The sequence below is a fragment of the Haematobia irritans genome, chromosome 2 (assembly GCF_050003625.1).
Source record: "Haematobia irritans isolate KBUSLIRL chromosome 2, ASM5000362v1, whole genome shotgun sequence".
Taxonomy (NCBI): Eukaryota; Metazoa; Arthropoda; class Insecta; order Diptera; family Muscidae; genus Haematobia; species Haematobia irritans.
In genome coordinates, this window is record NC_134398.1 from 99319759 (window position 1) to 99335509 (window position 15751).

At 36.1% G+C, this 15751-nt stretch overlaps 1 protein-coding gene across 10 annotated transcripts in view; it reads left to right on the plus strand.

Annotated features, from left to right (window-relative positions):
• Positions 1-4398: 4398 nt before the first annotated feature.
• The window catches only part of TTLL4A (Tubulin tyrosine ligase-like 4A), a 673269-nt gene continuing 661916 nt past the window's right edge, over positions 4399-15751 (plus strand). For all 10 annotated transcript variants that reach the window (XR_012719464.1, XR_012719465.1, XR_012719467.1 and 7 more), the window contains exon 1: positions 4399-4613. The gene's annotated coding sequence lies outside the window, so the exon portion shown is untranslated. The remainder of the gene's footprint in view (positions 4614-15751) is intronic.

The following is a 15751-nucleotide window of genomic DNA, read 5'->3' on the forward strand; positions in this document are numbered from 1 at the left end:
TAAAACCGCAGAAGAAAGGCCCATAAAACAGGCACCACGAAGTGTTCCCCTGGCAAAAAGAGACGAAGTTCAAAAGCTCATAAATGAAATGGCGGAGAGTGGAGTGATCGAGCCATCATCAAGTCCTTGGTGTTCCCCAGTTGTGCTGGTCAAAAAGAAAGATGGAAGTACCCGATTCTGCGTGGACTATAGAAAACTGAATGATGTCACCAAAAAGGACAGTTATCCGCTTCCACGCATTGATGACACGTTGGACACACTAGCAGGAACAACATGGTTTTCTACGCTTGATTTGCAGAGTGGATATTGGCAAGTAGAGATCGCCGAGAAAGACAAGGAAAAGACGGCTTTTGGCGTTAATGGCGGTCTCTGGCAATTCAATGTAATGCCATTCGGGCTCTGCAACGCTCCGGCTACCTTCGAAAGATTGATGGAGCGGGTACTGAAGGGGTTGCACTGGAAGTCGTGCTTGATATACTTGGACGACATCATAGTGATGGGCAAAACGTTTGACGAGCACCTTAAGAACTTGAAAGACGTTATCCAGCAATTGTCAGCCGCTGGACTACGCCTTAACGCAAAGAAATGCTCCCTTTTCCAGCGGGAAGTTAAATACCTGGGTCATCATGTGACTGCAGAGGGCATATCCACCCATGGAGACAAAATCTAAGCTGTCAGAGATTGGCCACGACCACGAAATCTCCACGAATTAAGAAGTTTCCTTGGGTTATGTACATATTACCGACGATTCGTCCCAAACTTCGCCAGCATCGCCGCTAGTCTCCATAAATTGACGCAAAAAGGTCAGAAGTTCCAGTGGAGCGACGAACAGGAGGATTCATTCCAACATTTAAAAGAACTTTTATGTTCAGCTCCTGTTCTAGCGTATCCTATTCCGGGCGAAAATTTGTTTTGGATACAGATGCTAGCGCGCATGGTATTGGAGGTGTGCTATCCCAACAGATAGACGGCAAGGAGAAGGTCATCGGATATTTCAGCCGAACGTTGTCCAAGCCCGAAAAGAACTACTGTGTAACGCGACGAGAGCTGCTAGCCGTCATAGAGAGTGTAAAACATTATCATAAATATTTGTATGGACAACACTTCTTGCTCAGGACTGATCACTCAGCTCTACGATGGTTGCTCCAATTCAAGAATCCGGAAGCTCAACTGGCACGTTGGATCGAGAGGCTCCAAAGCTATGATTTCAGTGTCGAGCATAGAAAAGGTGGAAAACACGGTAACGCTGACGCTTTGTCACGTCGACCTTGCAGTATAGAATGCAAGCACTGCTCGAAAGCTGAACATAAGGAGGAGATTGTTGATATTCGGCTGTTACACATCGAATCTGGAGTGGACTGGCCAACAGAACAGCGTAAAGATCCCATTTTGAACAAAATTATTTCGGCAAAGGAAGAGAACGAGAAGCCCAGTAAGAAAGACATCGCAGCCGAAAGTCCACTTATGAAATCATACTGGGCTCAATGGGATAGTTTAGTTCTAGTCAATGGATCCCTGCAACGTAAATGCGAAAGCGAAGATGGCAAAAGCAGCCGAAATTTGATCATCGTTCCAGATTCCAAAATAAGAGACGTTTTGGCGGAGTTCCATTATGGTCCCAGTGGAGGTCATCTGGGAATAACCAAAACCGCCGAGAAAGTGAAGCAACGATTCTACTGGGTTGGATGCCAGAAATCAATTGCTGAATGGGTAGCCAATTGCGAGAAGTGCATGAAGGCGAAAGGTCCAACAAGGAAAAGTCGAGGTCCTATGCAAGAGTATAGACCTGGAGCCCCGTTTGAAAGAATAGCAATGGACGTGGCAGGCCCTTTCCCAGTAAGTGATTCTGGAAACCGTTATGTTCTTGTGGTCATGGATTACTTCAGCAAATGGCCGGAGGTGTATGCAATTCCAACCCAAGAGGCAAAAACGATTGTGGATGTGGTCAACAAAAACTGGATATGTCGCTACGGTGTGCCGTCCGAGATTCACTCAGACCAGGGAAGAAATTTTGAATCGGCCATATTCAAAGAGATGTGTGAATCCCTTGGTATCAAGAAAACGAGGACTACGCCATTACATCCACAATCCGATGGCATGGTAGAAAGGTTTAATCGCACCCTGGAGGAACATCTTCGAAAAGTGGTGGACAACGGCCAGAGGGACTGGGACGAGCATATACCAAAGTTTTTGCTGTCCTATAGATCTGCCATTCATGATTCCACCTCTCGAACACCGGCCAATGTTCTATTCGGAACTGAGTTAAAGTTGCCTGGAGATCTGATATTCGGCGCTAAACCTTATGAGCTCGCCATGGAAGAAAACAGAAACGACATCCCAAACACTTTCGGAGAAGTTCACGAATCAGTGCGCAACAAAATAAAAATGGTCAGCAACAGAATGAAGGCGAGATACGATCGTGCTGTAAATACTGAGGGCTTCCAAGAAGAAGAATTGGTTCTGCTATTTAACCCGCAACGAAAGAAAGGACTGTGTCCCAAACTGCAAACACAGTGGGAAGGCCCATACAAAGTCATCAAGAAGATCAATGATGTTGTATACCGGATTCAGAAGGACGACAGCCCTAGATCAAAGATGAAAGTTGTACATCTGGAACGATTGGCTCCTTACGGAACAGGTACTGTGCCTGTTCGGGACTAACAGGCTTAAGCGGGAGGCAGTGTTACGAATTTGATAATTATAGATTTAAGTTTATTTAAATTAGTTTCCATTAATTTAAATTTCAAATTGTAACGATAAAATTTCGTTATAACTTGTTGGAATCATCTATTCATTTTCTAGCACTTTCCTGAATTTCTTTTATGTTCTTTTGTTTGCTTATTTTCATGTAAGTTCTCACTCTCTTTGATAACAACCCCTTTGCTTTGTTATTTTGCATTCTCATTTCATCTCATTGTATATTGTCATTGTTTTTGTTCTTGTAGTAATGCGAGCGCATATCTATGTGAGTGTGTATGTGTTTAGCAGCCACCAGATGAATGACTTAATGGTCGTAGATCCTTCTAGCATTGTCTAAGAATGTTCTGGCGTTGCCAGAATATTGTAGTGCTACCAGAATGTTCTCGTATTGCCACACCGTCATATATAAAAGCGCTCGCATGCTGCTAACGAGTCAGTCTTAATTAAAGCGTCAAACGAATAATTTCAGTGTGAACGAATTGTAAAGTGTGAAGTCATAGTAAATAAATTGTAGATTGTCGTTATTTAAAAGAACTGTGTTTTAATTGTCGGGTAATTAAAAACGCCTAAATATAAAAACGTAACAATAGCAACAAATAAGAACAAAAAAAAAAAACAAACAACAAAACTTTAAATATCGTAAACATTATTAGTAAACATTTTTGCATTGATAATTCGATTTCCTTCCTGTTGGTGTCATAAAACAGCATTAAAATTTATTAACATGCAGGTAATTTGAAATTAGGAACGTACTGGACCGCGTGTTAGAATTGATTTCCAGTAGAAGGAATTCACAAAATATCCATTTTAAACTGATAATAGCATATGAATTAAACTGACGATGTGATGCACATTTTCATCCAGTAGTTGTTGATTTCAACAATTTGTTGTTTTTAACAATTTTAATTGGTTGCACTTGTAATGTTTCTGGAAACTTTTTCTTGTCGATAAGCCACTCATTTTTCATTGGTCAGCTTCTTAATGTTTGCAAGAATGTAGCATCCAAAGATTTTAGTTTTCGGCAAAGAGATTTAAATTTAGTGACTTCTCTAAAGTGTTGATTTAATTTTTCATATTGACGTACCAATTATTATAAACTATTTGAAGCAGTTCCAGTTAATTATCCACCATTTTTTCATCAGTCAGCTTTTTAATGTTTTCAAGAACGTAGAATCCATAATTATAGTTTTCTGCAAAGAGATATACATTTAGTGACTTCCTTAAAGTTTTATTTAATTTTTTATTTTCACTTACCTATTTTTATAAACTATTTGGTTATTTGTCTAAAATTTTCCATTTTTTTATTTCTTGCAATTGACCACGAACTTCGTTGCACAAATAAGTATTGAAAACTACATGTTTTTTCGTTGCATTTTAGGGTAGTGTTTTGTCAAAGTTTTCTCATATCATTTTCAATACCTTTTCAAAGATTTCGTCAACATTTTGGCAAATTGGATGTAATTCGCAAACAATTTGAAGATGAATTGAAGATGAGCTATTTCAAGTCAAGTTGAATTTATGTTGAAAATTATATTTACCCCCAAACTGAAAAGTTGTTGCATTTGAAAAACGCTCATCCTGTGTTTATTGGGTTGCATGAAGAGTTCAGTGCCATCTACATATCAGACTGTAGTATTCTCTCTCAATATATGTATCTACATGCACTAACTTGTTATCTTCATTAATTGTATCGTCAGCTGTTTGCAAAAAGAAAACAAACTTTAGCACGTTGTTCATTCGCACCAAATAAATTCAAAGTTTTGGCTTATTTCGCAGATTTTCAGTTGTTCATTATTGTTTTCCTATTTGTGTAATATAATAAGTATCCAAAATAACCGCGTCATTCGAAATGTTTTCCATCGTTTCATCTTAATTTTCGAGGCTGCTGTGAGATTGTGATTTAACGTGTTTATGTATGTATGAGCTAATATCGAGTAATTGGGTTATAGGGTCGTCGTGTGTTTTTTGGACCAATACCCTTAAAAATATGGACTATTGAACATTTTTAAATAAGTTAATGATATTTTTTGTGTTCCAATGAACCAGGACTATATGTTACGGTTGAACTGCCCGTTATAAAACCTTGTGCTTTTAAAGTTCAGGGGAAATATAAATTATAATCAGTATCTTCTATTTTTGTGCATTAAATATATATCAAAGTTTTTGGGTTTTTGGTTAAATATATATCAAAGTTTATAGCAAAGCTCTTATCCGATATGCTCATTCTGCGGTAACAGGAAATTTATTAGGAATCATAAAATTTCGAAATATATTAGGATGTGCTATTAGTGCGTTAAAAATTTACATGTGTGGAATATGTGCTTGAAAAAGACCAAGTAACGGATTTGCATAGTTCCTCCAGAATCACTCTATGTCTACAATAGCTAACATCTACTGCTAACATCTAATGCAAACATCATAAAATAATCTTTGGATAATTTTAAAACGAAAACTTATGATTTCTATTTGAATCTGAACTATAGGATATCACTAACCATTTAATCCTAACCAATGGCAAGAAGTTGCGCAGAAGAAATTATACGGCATTTCTATAGTATCAACTATTAACATTTATCGTTGAAAGTTACAGGAACTAATTATTTTTGAATATATGGGACACTTAATATTAGTTGAAAACAAGTATATACGGCCATAACTTCGGCCAGGCCGAAGCTTATGTACCCTCCACCATGGATTGCGTAGAAATTTCTATTAAAGACGGTCATCCACAATTAAATTACTTGGGTTGCGGTAACACTTGCCGATGGCAATGTATCTTAAAACTTCCTAACACCGTCTTCTAAATTACAAGGTAGTCCATACGGGATATATATTACTCTAAAAAAGGCCGATTAAATACGTATATAATTAAGTTTGAAAAAAAAATTCTATAGAAATAAAATTTTGACAAAATTTTCTATAGAAATAAAATTTTGACAAAATTTTCAAAAAATTAAAATATTGACAACATACTCTGTAGAACTAAAATTTTGACAACATTTTCTATAGAAGCAAAATTTGACAAAATTTTCTATAGGAATAAAATGTTGACAAAATTTTCAATAGAACAAAATTTTCTATAGAAATAAAATTTTGATAGATTATTTTTTGGCTCGAGTGGCAACCATGATTATGAATCGATATGGACCAATTTTTGTGTGATTGGGGATCGGCTATATATAACTATAAACCGATATGGACCAATTTTGGCATGGTCGTTAGGGACCATATATTAACACCACGTACCAAATTTCAACCGGATTGGATGAATTTTGTTTTTCCAAAAGGCACCGGAGGTCCGATAGGACCAATTCGTGCATGGTTGTTAGAGACCATATACTTACACCACGTACCAAATTTCAACGGGATCGGATGAATTTTGATCCTCCAAGAGGTTCCGGAAGTCAAATCTGGGGATCGATTTATATGGGGGCTATATATAATTATGGACCGATATGGACCAATTCGTGCATGGTTGTTAGAGACCATATACTTACACCACGTACCAAATTTCAACGGAATCGGATGAATTTTGGTCTTCCAAGAGGCTCCGGAGGTCAAATCGGGGGATCGGTTTATATGGGGCTATATATAATTATGGACGGATGTGGACCAATTTTTGCATGGTTGTTAGAGACCATATACTTACACCATGTACCAAATTTCAGCCGGATCGGATGAAATTTGCCTCTCTTAGAGGCTCCGCAAGCGAAATCGGGGGATCGGTTTATATGGGGGATATATATAATTATGGACCGATGTGGACCAACTTTTGCATGGTTGTTAGAGACCATATACTAACACCTTGTACCAAATTTCAGCCAGATCGGATGAAATTTGCTGCTCTTAGAGGGTCTGCAAACCAAATTTGGGGGTCCGTTTATATGGGGGCTATACGTAAAAGTGGATCGATATGGCCCATTTGCAATACCATCCGACCTACACCAATAACAACTACTTGTGCCAAGTTTCAAGTCGATAGCTTGTTTCGTTCGGAAGTTAGCGTGATTTTAACAGACGGACGGACGGACATGCTCAGATCGACTCAGAATTTCACCACGACCCAGAATATGGTGTCTTAGACCAATATTTCGATGTGTTACAAACGGAATGACAAAGTTAATATACCCCCATCCTATGGTGGAGGGTATAATGAACAGGTGAAACTCTTATCTTTAAATAATAAATAATTTTATAAATTAAAAGTCATTGCCGTTAGTTCCCTTATTCCCTTAAATCTTTAGAACTGGCCTAATAAGCAACAACATTGCATTAAAGACTTAGTTCTATTTTTTATTTTCCTTACGATTTCGGTTTATTTTCAACAGGCGGCGTGGTTGCAAATGTTTTGAACAGCACTGTATGTGTGGAGCCATGTGTGGAGTGGGAGCCACCGTGGTGCAATGGTTAGTATGCCCGCCTTGCATACACAAGGTCGTGGGTTCGATTCCTGCTTCGACCGAACACCAAAAAGTTTTTCAGAGGTGAATTATCCCACCTCAGTAATGCTGGGGACATTTCTGAGTATTTCAAAGCTTCTCTAAGTGGTTTCACTGCAATGTGGAACGCCGTTCGGACTCGGCTATAAAAAGGTCCCTTTTCATTGAGCTTAGCATGGAATCGGGCAGCATTCAGTGATAGAGAAGTTCACATCTGTGGTATCACAATGGACTGAATAGTCTAAGTGAGCCTGATACAACGGGCTGCCACCTAACCTAACCATGTGTGGACAAAAATACCTCAAGATTCTGAATTTCAAGCATATAGAATAAAAAATTAAAATTCCTTTAAACATGTTATGTTTTTTATATCTATCAACTATTGTTAAGTAAAAAATATATAATATTAATGTATTGGCCTTGTAGGCTTTGGGTATTATATGAAATAAATAAATAAATAAACAAAATGCGGTGTCTAGAAGACGAAGAAGTCATATCAGAAGTTCGAGCTATGTGGGGGCTATATGTGGACCAAATTACAACATATTCCAACTTATTCATGCTATTTCGAAGTGTTACAAACGCTATGACAAAATTATTGCCACTCTATGGGGGTGGGTAAAAAAATGTGGCGATTGGACACAATCTGCTTTCAATTTTGCTTTTGAGACATTTTGGGATAAACGCCGACTCCAGATGTATTAAGAGTAATATTTTTGGAGAAGGCCGGTACCGTAGAGAGCGAAATTACTAAAATACCTTGTACGCAAAGCAGAGAAAAAAATATTTTAGTGAATAAAGAAGAAGCCAAAACGAATGAAGTGAATGAAAATGCAAGGATGATCCAAGTGTGATCAATTTGGAGAGCAACGGGGATATATAATGATATGGACATATGGCATCAGCGTTTAAGGCACTTGGATGAGCGTGACATTAAAATGCTTGAATTGTATGTAGACGAAGCCGAAAGAATGAATTGAGGCTCAAGCAAGAAAAAAGGAGGTATGCTTCAAGTCAAATTTGGCTGATGTAGAGGAAAAGCGGTATGAGTCAGCGTTGCCGTTGACTCTTTTTTGTGCCGCTATTTTTTTTTTTTTGGCTTTTCTTCTTTCTCTTTTTTAAGTGACGAGGAAAATGTATAGCAAAAATTCTTCTTCTCTCCGGTTAACTTTAACTGAAAAATTTTCTTCAGTTTAGTTCCTAACAGACATATGGAATATATAGGCAAGATGACAGATATGTCCATAGTTCGGTTTAAAAGTTCGTTAGCTAACGTAGCACTAACGGAGCTTCATGAAAATGGGGTAATTTTATAATTGTAACATATTCAAAAACTATCTTATGTTGCTTTTGTTACAGTTTATTTCTTTTATAGTCCACTATTATACACTGGAGAGAGGATAATAAACAAGCTATATCGGGAATTGGTTTTGTTTTGACTTAAGGTGGGTGCTATGTTCCGGTTTTCCGCCAAAGCACTGAATTGGAAGTGTAAAACTTTATGTCAAGTCTTGTCAAATCATGGATGCTTATTGTTTAAGTTCCAATGATGTTTTCATGGCTAATTTTGGGTACAGATAATCTTTAATATTTTCGTTGATTTCAAAACATCTGCATTGATCGAGTTAAAAAAAAAATATCTTCATATCGAATTTCACTTCTATGTTATTGATATCACTTTGCTTATTGTTGTTGTTTTCGATTTCAGCTTAAAACCATGCATTGACTAAACTACAAGTGTAGCTTAACCAACAGACGAAAAGAATGTTTGTCTAATTTATTTGGGCAAAGCCCTATAGACTGCAAGATGGTTGGATGGACGCACGTTTCGGAATTACCACATTCCTCATCAGCATCCTCTACTTGCAGCAAAACTATCAACCAATTATCAGAATAAATTAAGGCAGTTCACAAAACCCTAAAGTGAAACACACTTGAACCTTCCGAAAAAAGATTTTACATGATAGCCGGCTTATGCCGAAATAAATTCGTACAAACATATCTCATTTCCTTTGCCACCGTCAAATAATCGATTTGAGTGCAGTTGGCTGGGTTTATTTTGAGCGTGCTTCCTCTTTTTTTCATTCGTTTTATTTTGTTATTGTTGTTTTTTTTTCCTTTAATCATTGTCGTTGTTTTTGATCAAAGCTTAGTATGAAAAACATGTGTTTTCTTACAATGTGTGAATGACATTTTTGGTTGGATCAATATCTCTTGAATGTAAATGTGTAGAATTTTAAATTTTTTACGATTTTAGCTTGCACCAACAAGGGAAAGTTACTACTTCTACAAAAAATTATCATGTAGGAGATTGTACGAGGGCAGTTCGGAAACGTCTTAGCCTAGCAAAAACGAGCGGTATAAACAGAAAAAAAGTTAAGTGTTTTGGAAACTTCCATCTCTGTTATGAACACATGTTAAATTTTGTTTCGATCTGGCAACTCCTTCATATAGAAACAGGTGTTCAAAAAAGACGCATTCGCAATTTTTTTACAATGGAAAAATTAAAAATGCGTGCTGTCATTAAATATTTACATAAAAAAGGTTTATCGGGACAAGAAATTCATAATGACATGGTGAATGTGTTAGGTGAAAGTGCTCCTTCATATGCAACAGTAAACAATTGGGTTGCTGAATTTTAACGTGGTCGTACAAGCATTGAAGATGAACCAAGTAGTGGACGTCCAAAAACAGCAACCACAACAGAAATTGTAGCCAAAGTGCATGATATGGTATTAAATGATCAACGAATAATAGTGCGTAAATTGCTAATATCATGGGCATCTCAAATGATCGAGTCCATTTAATTTTACATGAAGAACTACAGATGAAATAGCTTTCTGCAAGATGGGTGCCGCATTTGTTAACAGTCGATCAAAAACGCATAAGAATGAACATTTCTCAAGCTTGTTTGGATCGTTTTAAGCGAAATAAAATGGATATTAAGCGTCGTTTCATAACTGTTGATGAGACATGGATCCACCACTATACTCCAGACACAAAAGAACAATCCAAATACTGGAGGAATTGCCCCAAAGAAGCCAAAAACAATTCAATCGGCTGGTAAGGTTATGGCAACGGTTTTTTGGGACTTCAAAGGTATTTTATTTGTTGACTATCTGCAATAGGGTAAAACAATAAATTCAGAGTACTATTGCAACCTTCTGGATAATTTAAATGTACAAATTCGAGAAAAAAGTCCTGGCGTACGCACCAGCGCACAAGAGTGTTTTAACAATGGCTAAAATCAACGAATTAAAGTACGAGTTGCTTGACCACCCACCTTATTCTCCTGATTTAGCTCCCTGTGACTTTTACTTGTTCCCAAATCTAAAAAAAAATCCTTGCTGGCAAGCGTTGTACCTTAAATGAAGATGCAATTATAGTTGTAAACCACTATTTTGAAGACCTCGAGGAAAACTATTTTAATCAAGGTATAGAAAAGCGTTGGACTAAGTGTATTGAAGTTTTAGGAGATTATATTGAAAAATAAAAATAATTTTGGAAAACTAACTATTCTCTTTCATTGATAGGCTAAGAAGTTTCCGAACCGCCCTTGTAGCTTGCAGCAACAAGGGAAAGGGACTATTGCTACAAAAAGGAAGATCTTACTCACGAAAATTAAAATTCTTTAAGATATTGCATTAATAGAAAATTGTATCAATATTTTATTTCTATAGAAAATTTTTTCAAAATTTTATTTCAAAAGCAAATTTTTGTCACTATTTTATTTCTATAGAAAATTTTCTCAAAGTTTTCTTTCTATAGAATTTTTTTTTTAATTTTAATTCATAACAAATTTTCTCAAAACATCATTTCTACAGAAAATTTTCTAATTATTTTTTTCTATCGAAGTTTTTTATTTCTATAGAAAATGTTCTCAAAAGTTTATTATCGAAAATTTTCTCAAAATGTAATTTCTATAGAAAATGTACCAACATTTTATTTCTATAGAAAATGTACCCAACATTTTATTTTTTAGAAAACACAGGTACCTTTTAGTTGGAGAGGAATGTTTTGTAAAATGGTTCTGAGATTCTTTGTGGTCGTTACTTGGTGTTCAGGAAGGATCGTATAGGTAGGATTGGTGGTTGAGTACTGATTGGTGTCCTTGGCACCTTCCCCTCTGAGCGAATTGCTCTGGATGATGTTAATGATATTGAATTCCTTGCGGTAAGGGTAGATGTTCTGGGATATTCTATCTATGAGCGTAATTTTGTGGCAATAAATAGTATTATGTCTGGAATGAGTGATTCGGACAGGATCGTGGTTTTGGGCGATTTTAATTTACCTATGCTGTCTTGGCTCATCTTGCCTGATACGGAGGCGTTGACTCCACTGACTACTTGTGGTGGATCGGAATGGGGGACGACTTTTTTGAATCTTTTTCTTACTGATGGTTTGGGTCAGATAAATGGAGTTTTGAATTTCTTTGGGAAGATTATTGATTTGGTTTTTGTAGACGATCCTTATAATTTTGATTTGTCCAGATGTGATCCTGTTTCTATGACATTCATTGTAACCCTAGGTCTTTTTATGATTTGGTTAGGATGAAACGCAAGTCTTCGAGTAGGCCATCGAAGATCCGCAGGGAGGGGGTTGACTTTTATGGGGACCAGTCCATTGCGGACTGTTTCGTGGGCTATTTTGAATCTGTTTATAGGAATGGTACTTATGATGATAATGGTTCATATCCCTATTTATTAGGTCACTTGATCGAGTGGCAATTCCATTATTTGATAGTCTGTGTGTGGGTATTTGCGTGGGGTTAAGGCGTCCACCTTCCAGATGGCATTCCTGGGATAATTCTGAAGATTTGTTCCGAATGTCTCTCTGCTCCATTGTCGATGTTATTTAATAGTTCATTGAAATTCGGTTATTTCCCTCTAAGATGGAGGAGTTCTTTTGTCGTACCACTTCATAAGTCAGGGAGCCCCTTTGATGTGAGTAATTATAGGGGATAGCAAGATTGAGTGCTATTTCCAAGGTTTTTGAGAAGATGGTGACGGATGTTTTGTCGCATAGCATTTCATCGATACTGGATCCTTGCCAGCATGGTTTTCGTAAGGGCCTATCGACTACTACGAACTTGGTGGAATTTACTTCTCATGTTATTAATCAGTATGTTGTTGGGAATCAGACACATGCTATTTATACGGATTGTAGTAAACCTTTGGACCGGGTGAATCATACGCTGTTGTTGTATGAGCTGGATAGGATTGGATTGGCCAGTACACCTTTGGCTGGGATTTCGTCATATCTTGAGTGCCGTACGCAGATTTTATCTTTTGGTGATTCCTATTCGAGGTGCTTTGATGTCCTATCAGGTATGCCTCAGGGTAGTCATTTGGGCCTGTCTTATTTTTGTTATTTATAAACGATTTACCTCAGTCCGTGATGATAAGTTATTCTCCTCGTTCGATAATTCTGGTCGGGTGCATTTATTACAGTATGATTTGGATAGCTTTGGTGATTGGTGTAGGCTAATGGATTTGAACTTGAAGAAATGTATGTTTATGCATTCTTCAGGTCTAGGTCTATTGATGTTCTGTATAGTATACAGGGCACGTTATTGGAGGAGGTTGATTCTTTTGTTGATCTTGGCATTGTTATGGATCGTAGGCTCATATTAATGATCATATTAATTCGATGGTGAGTAAGGCATCTGGGGTTCTAGGATTCATAAAGCGTTGGGCGAAGGAGTTTTCGGACCCTTATGTTATCAAGAGGCTTTTTGTGGGGATATTCCACGCTCTGAATTGATATCTAGGATTAGGATAAATGTTCCTTTTAGGGCACCTAGGGATTACCAGTTTCTTTTCATTGATTTTCAACGTTCGAATTATGCTTCTGTAGAGCCTATTCATAGGATCTGCATTAATTTTAATTCAATCTATCATCTAGTTGACACTAACTTAAGTATTGATGTGATGAAGTCCAGAATTTTAGCATATTTCGATAACTAATACATTTGTTTTATTGAATAACCTAATATTTGATCTTGTGTTGTAATATATCTGCTTCCACCCCGCCATGGTCCGGATCATGGTGTGGACGCTGTCTCTACGTCATGGGGACGAGGCCCCCATCCCGCCCCTTCCGAGGGCTCGGACGATGGGACCGTTCGAATAAAAATCGACTCTGGGTTTACCAACCAACACGAACGTTTAGTGTAAATCATTACAATTTGCATTACCAGTAATAAAACTGTAGTTATGTAATGTAATGACATAACTACTCGGTAATATGTAATGATTATTACCAATGCTGATTTAATGCATTATGCCATAATTAAGTATAGATATAAAAAACATTGCGCATTTACTTAAAAAAAAATCAACCACGCTTATATTTAGATCAAAGAATAAGAGCGTGCTCAACAGATGTTTCACTGAGCAACAATCTGCACAGTAGACTAGCAAAATGTGTTATATTTTTGCCCTTACGATAGGAAAAATGTTAAATTACTTTATAAGTTCATCAAAAATAATTTGTTTTTAATAAAATATCTTAGCATTTAAGGAATGAGTACCAAAACATCGTTAATGTTCGATTCTACGATATTCGCACCTATTCAAGTAGTGTTCACTTTACGGCATTGTAATGCGATAATCACTCGTCATACTCCATTAGAATTGGTAAAAGAAGTAACTATTTTCGAGTTTTGGTTACCTGAGACAATATGTGGATATATTTCAAACTTTTCTACATGTAAGGGTATAAAAGCAATACTTATTTCATGGCTGAAGGATAAAGGAATTTCCATCTAAGACGTATGTAAATGTAATGTGTGTCGCCAATCATTTATAAAGTAGTATTTCCTACAAGATTGCCGGGTAATGAGAGCTTTTGCTGCGATATGTTCATCATATTAAATGGGGATGATTCAAACCAGTAATTAATACTTAAGAAACATCAACTTTGAGCTAATATAGTGTAGTGTAAACAGTATTATATATATGAATCAGCTGTTTAATAGTTTAAGTACAATTTTTGATCAGCTGTTTAGTAATAAGTTTATATAAGGATTGTTGTTTATTTTTAAGGATAAATATGAAAGAATTAGAAATTAGAAATACCGTTTTTTAAGTATAAAAGATGAACATTTTTCAATAAAGTCAATCATTCAAGTACCGAAAGCCTAAACCGGCATTTCTTATTTTAAAATAATTATTTTGCTGTGGCACCTAGTTGTGCCTCCAAAGGCAATACAAACCCTTTTCCTGCCCGTGGCGTTACTAAGCGCCGGCAACCCAATTAGGCAGACATTTAAAAACAACAAACCATTTCACAATCAAATCCACAACAACACAAAATAAAACGACAAACTTTACAATAGTATATTTTTATTTATTTTCTATCAACCTATCTTTTGGTTTTTATGTGCTCTTAACAAAAGTACACAATGTTTATAATTTTTTACCTATTTGAAACAAAACAAGTTAAAATTACCCATTTAAAATATGGAAAAAGCGAGTTATAAACAAGTATATACGGCCATAAGTTCGGCCAGGCTGAAGCTTATGTACCCTCCACCATGGATTGCGTAGAAACTTGTACTAAAGACGGTCATCCACAATTAAATTACTTGGGTTGCGGTAACACTTGCCGATGGCAATGTATCTTAAAACTTCCTAACACCGTCTTCTAAATTACAAGGTAGTCCATACGGGATATATATTAAACTAAAAAAGGCCGATTAAATACGTATATAATTAAGTTTGAAAAAAAATTTCTATAGAAATAAAATTTTGACAAAAGTTTCTGTCGAACGCAGTTTGGTCTTTTGCATCTTGAACCGAAATTCCATTAAATTTTTTCTATTGAATTGAATTGTAATGAACTGAATTGTATTGAATTGAATTGTATTAAACTTAACACTAGTTTGTAAAGCAATGAATTAAGAACAATACAACACTCCTTTATCTTTTTTATCCGCTCTAAATTTATAAGAGGGTTCCTGTCATGTAAAACAGGAAATCTCCTTCTTCTTGCCGCTTGACTGTCAACCAGAACACATCGTTGTCTCTCGTCTCATCTCTCCCGTCTCTCAATCTCAATAAATGTAAGTGACACGAACTCCCACCCATTTTATTCTGGGTTGCCGGGAATATTTTGTTAAAGCAATTTGGGAATTTTCTAGAGTTCCCAACATTAATTTATTTTATCTATTGGAACCTAAGTTCCACTCAACAAACAAGAACTGGTATTTTGCATGAACCTAAGTTCCTTGTTATTGCAAATATTCGGTGTCTTGACGAACCTTAGTTCACCATTCATATACAAAGATAAGTATATTCTTCAGTTTCTATAGAAATAAAATTTTGACAAAATTTTCTATAGAAATAAAATTTTGACAAAATTTTCTATAGAAATAAAATTTTGAGAAAATTTTCAAAAAATTAAAATATTGACAACATACTCTATAGAACTAAAATTTTGACATTTTCTATAGAAATAAAATTTGACAAAATTTTCTATAGGAATAAAATGTTGACAAAATTTTCAATAGAACAAAATTTTATATAGAAATAAAATTTTGATAGATTATTTTTGGCTCGAGTGGCAACCATGATTATGAATCGATATGGACCAATTTTTGTGTGATTAGT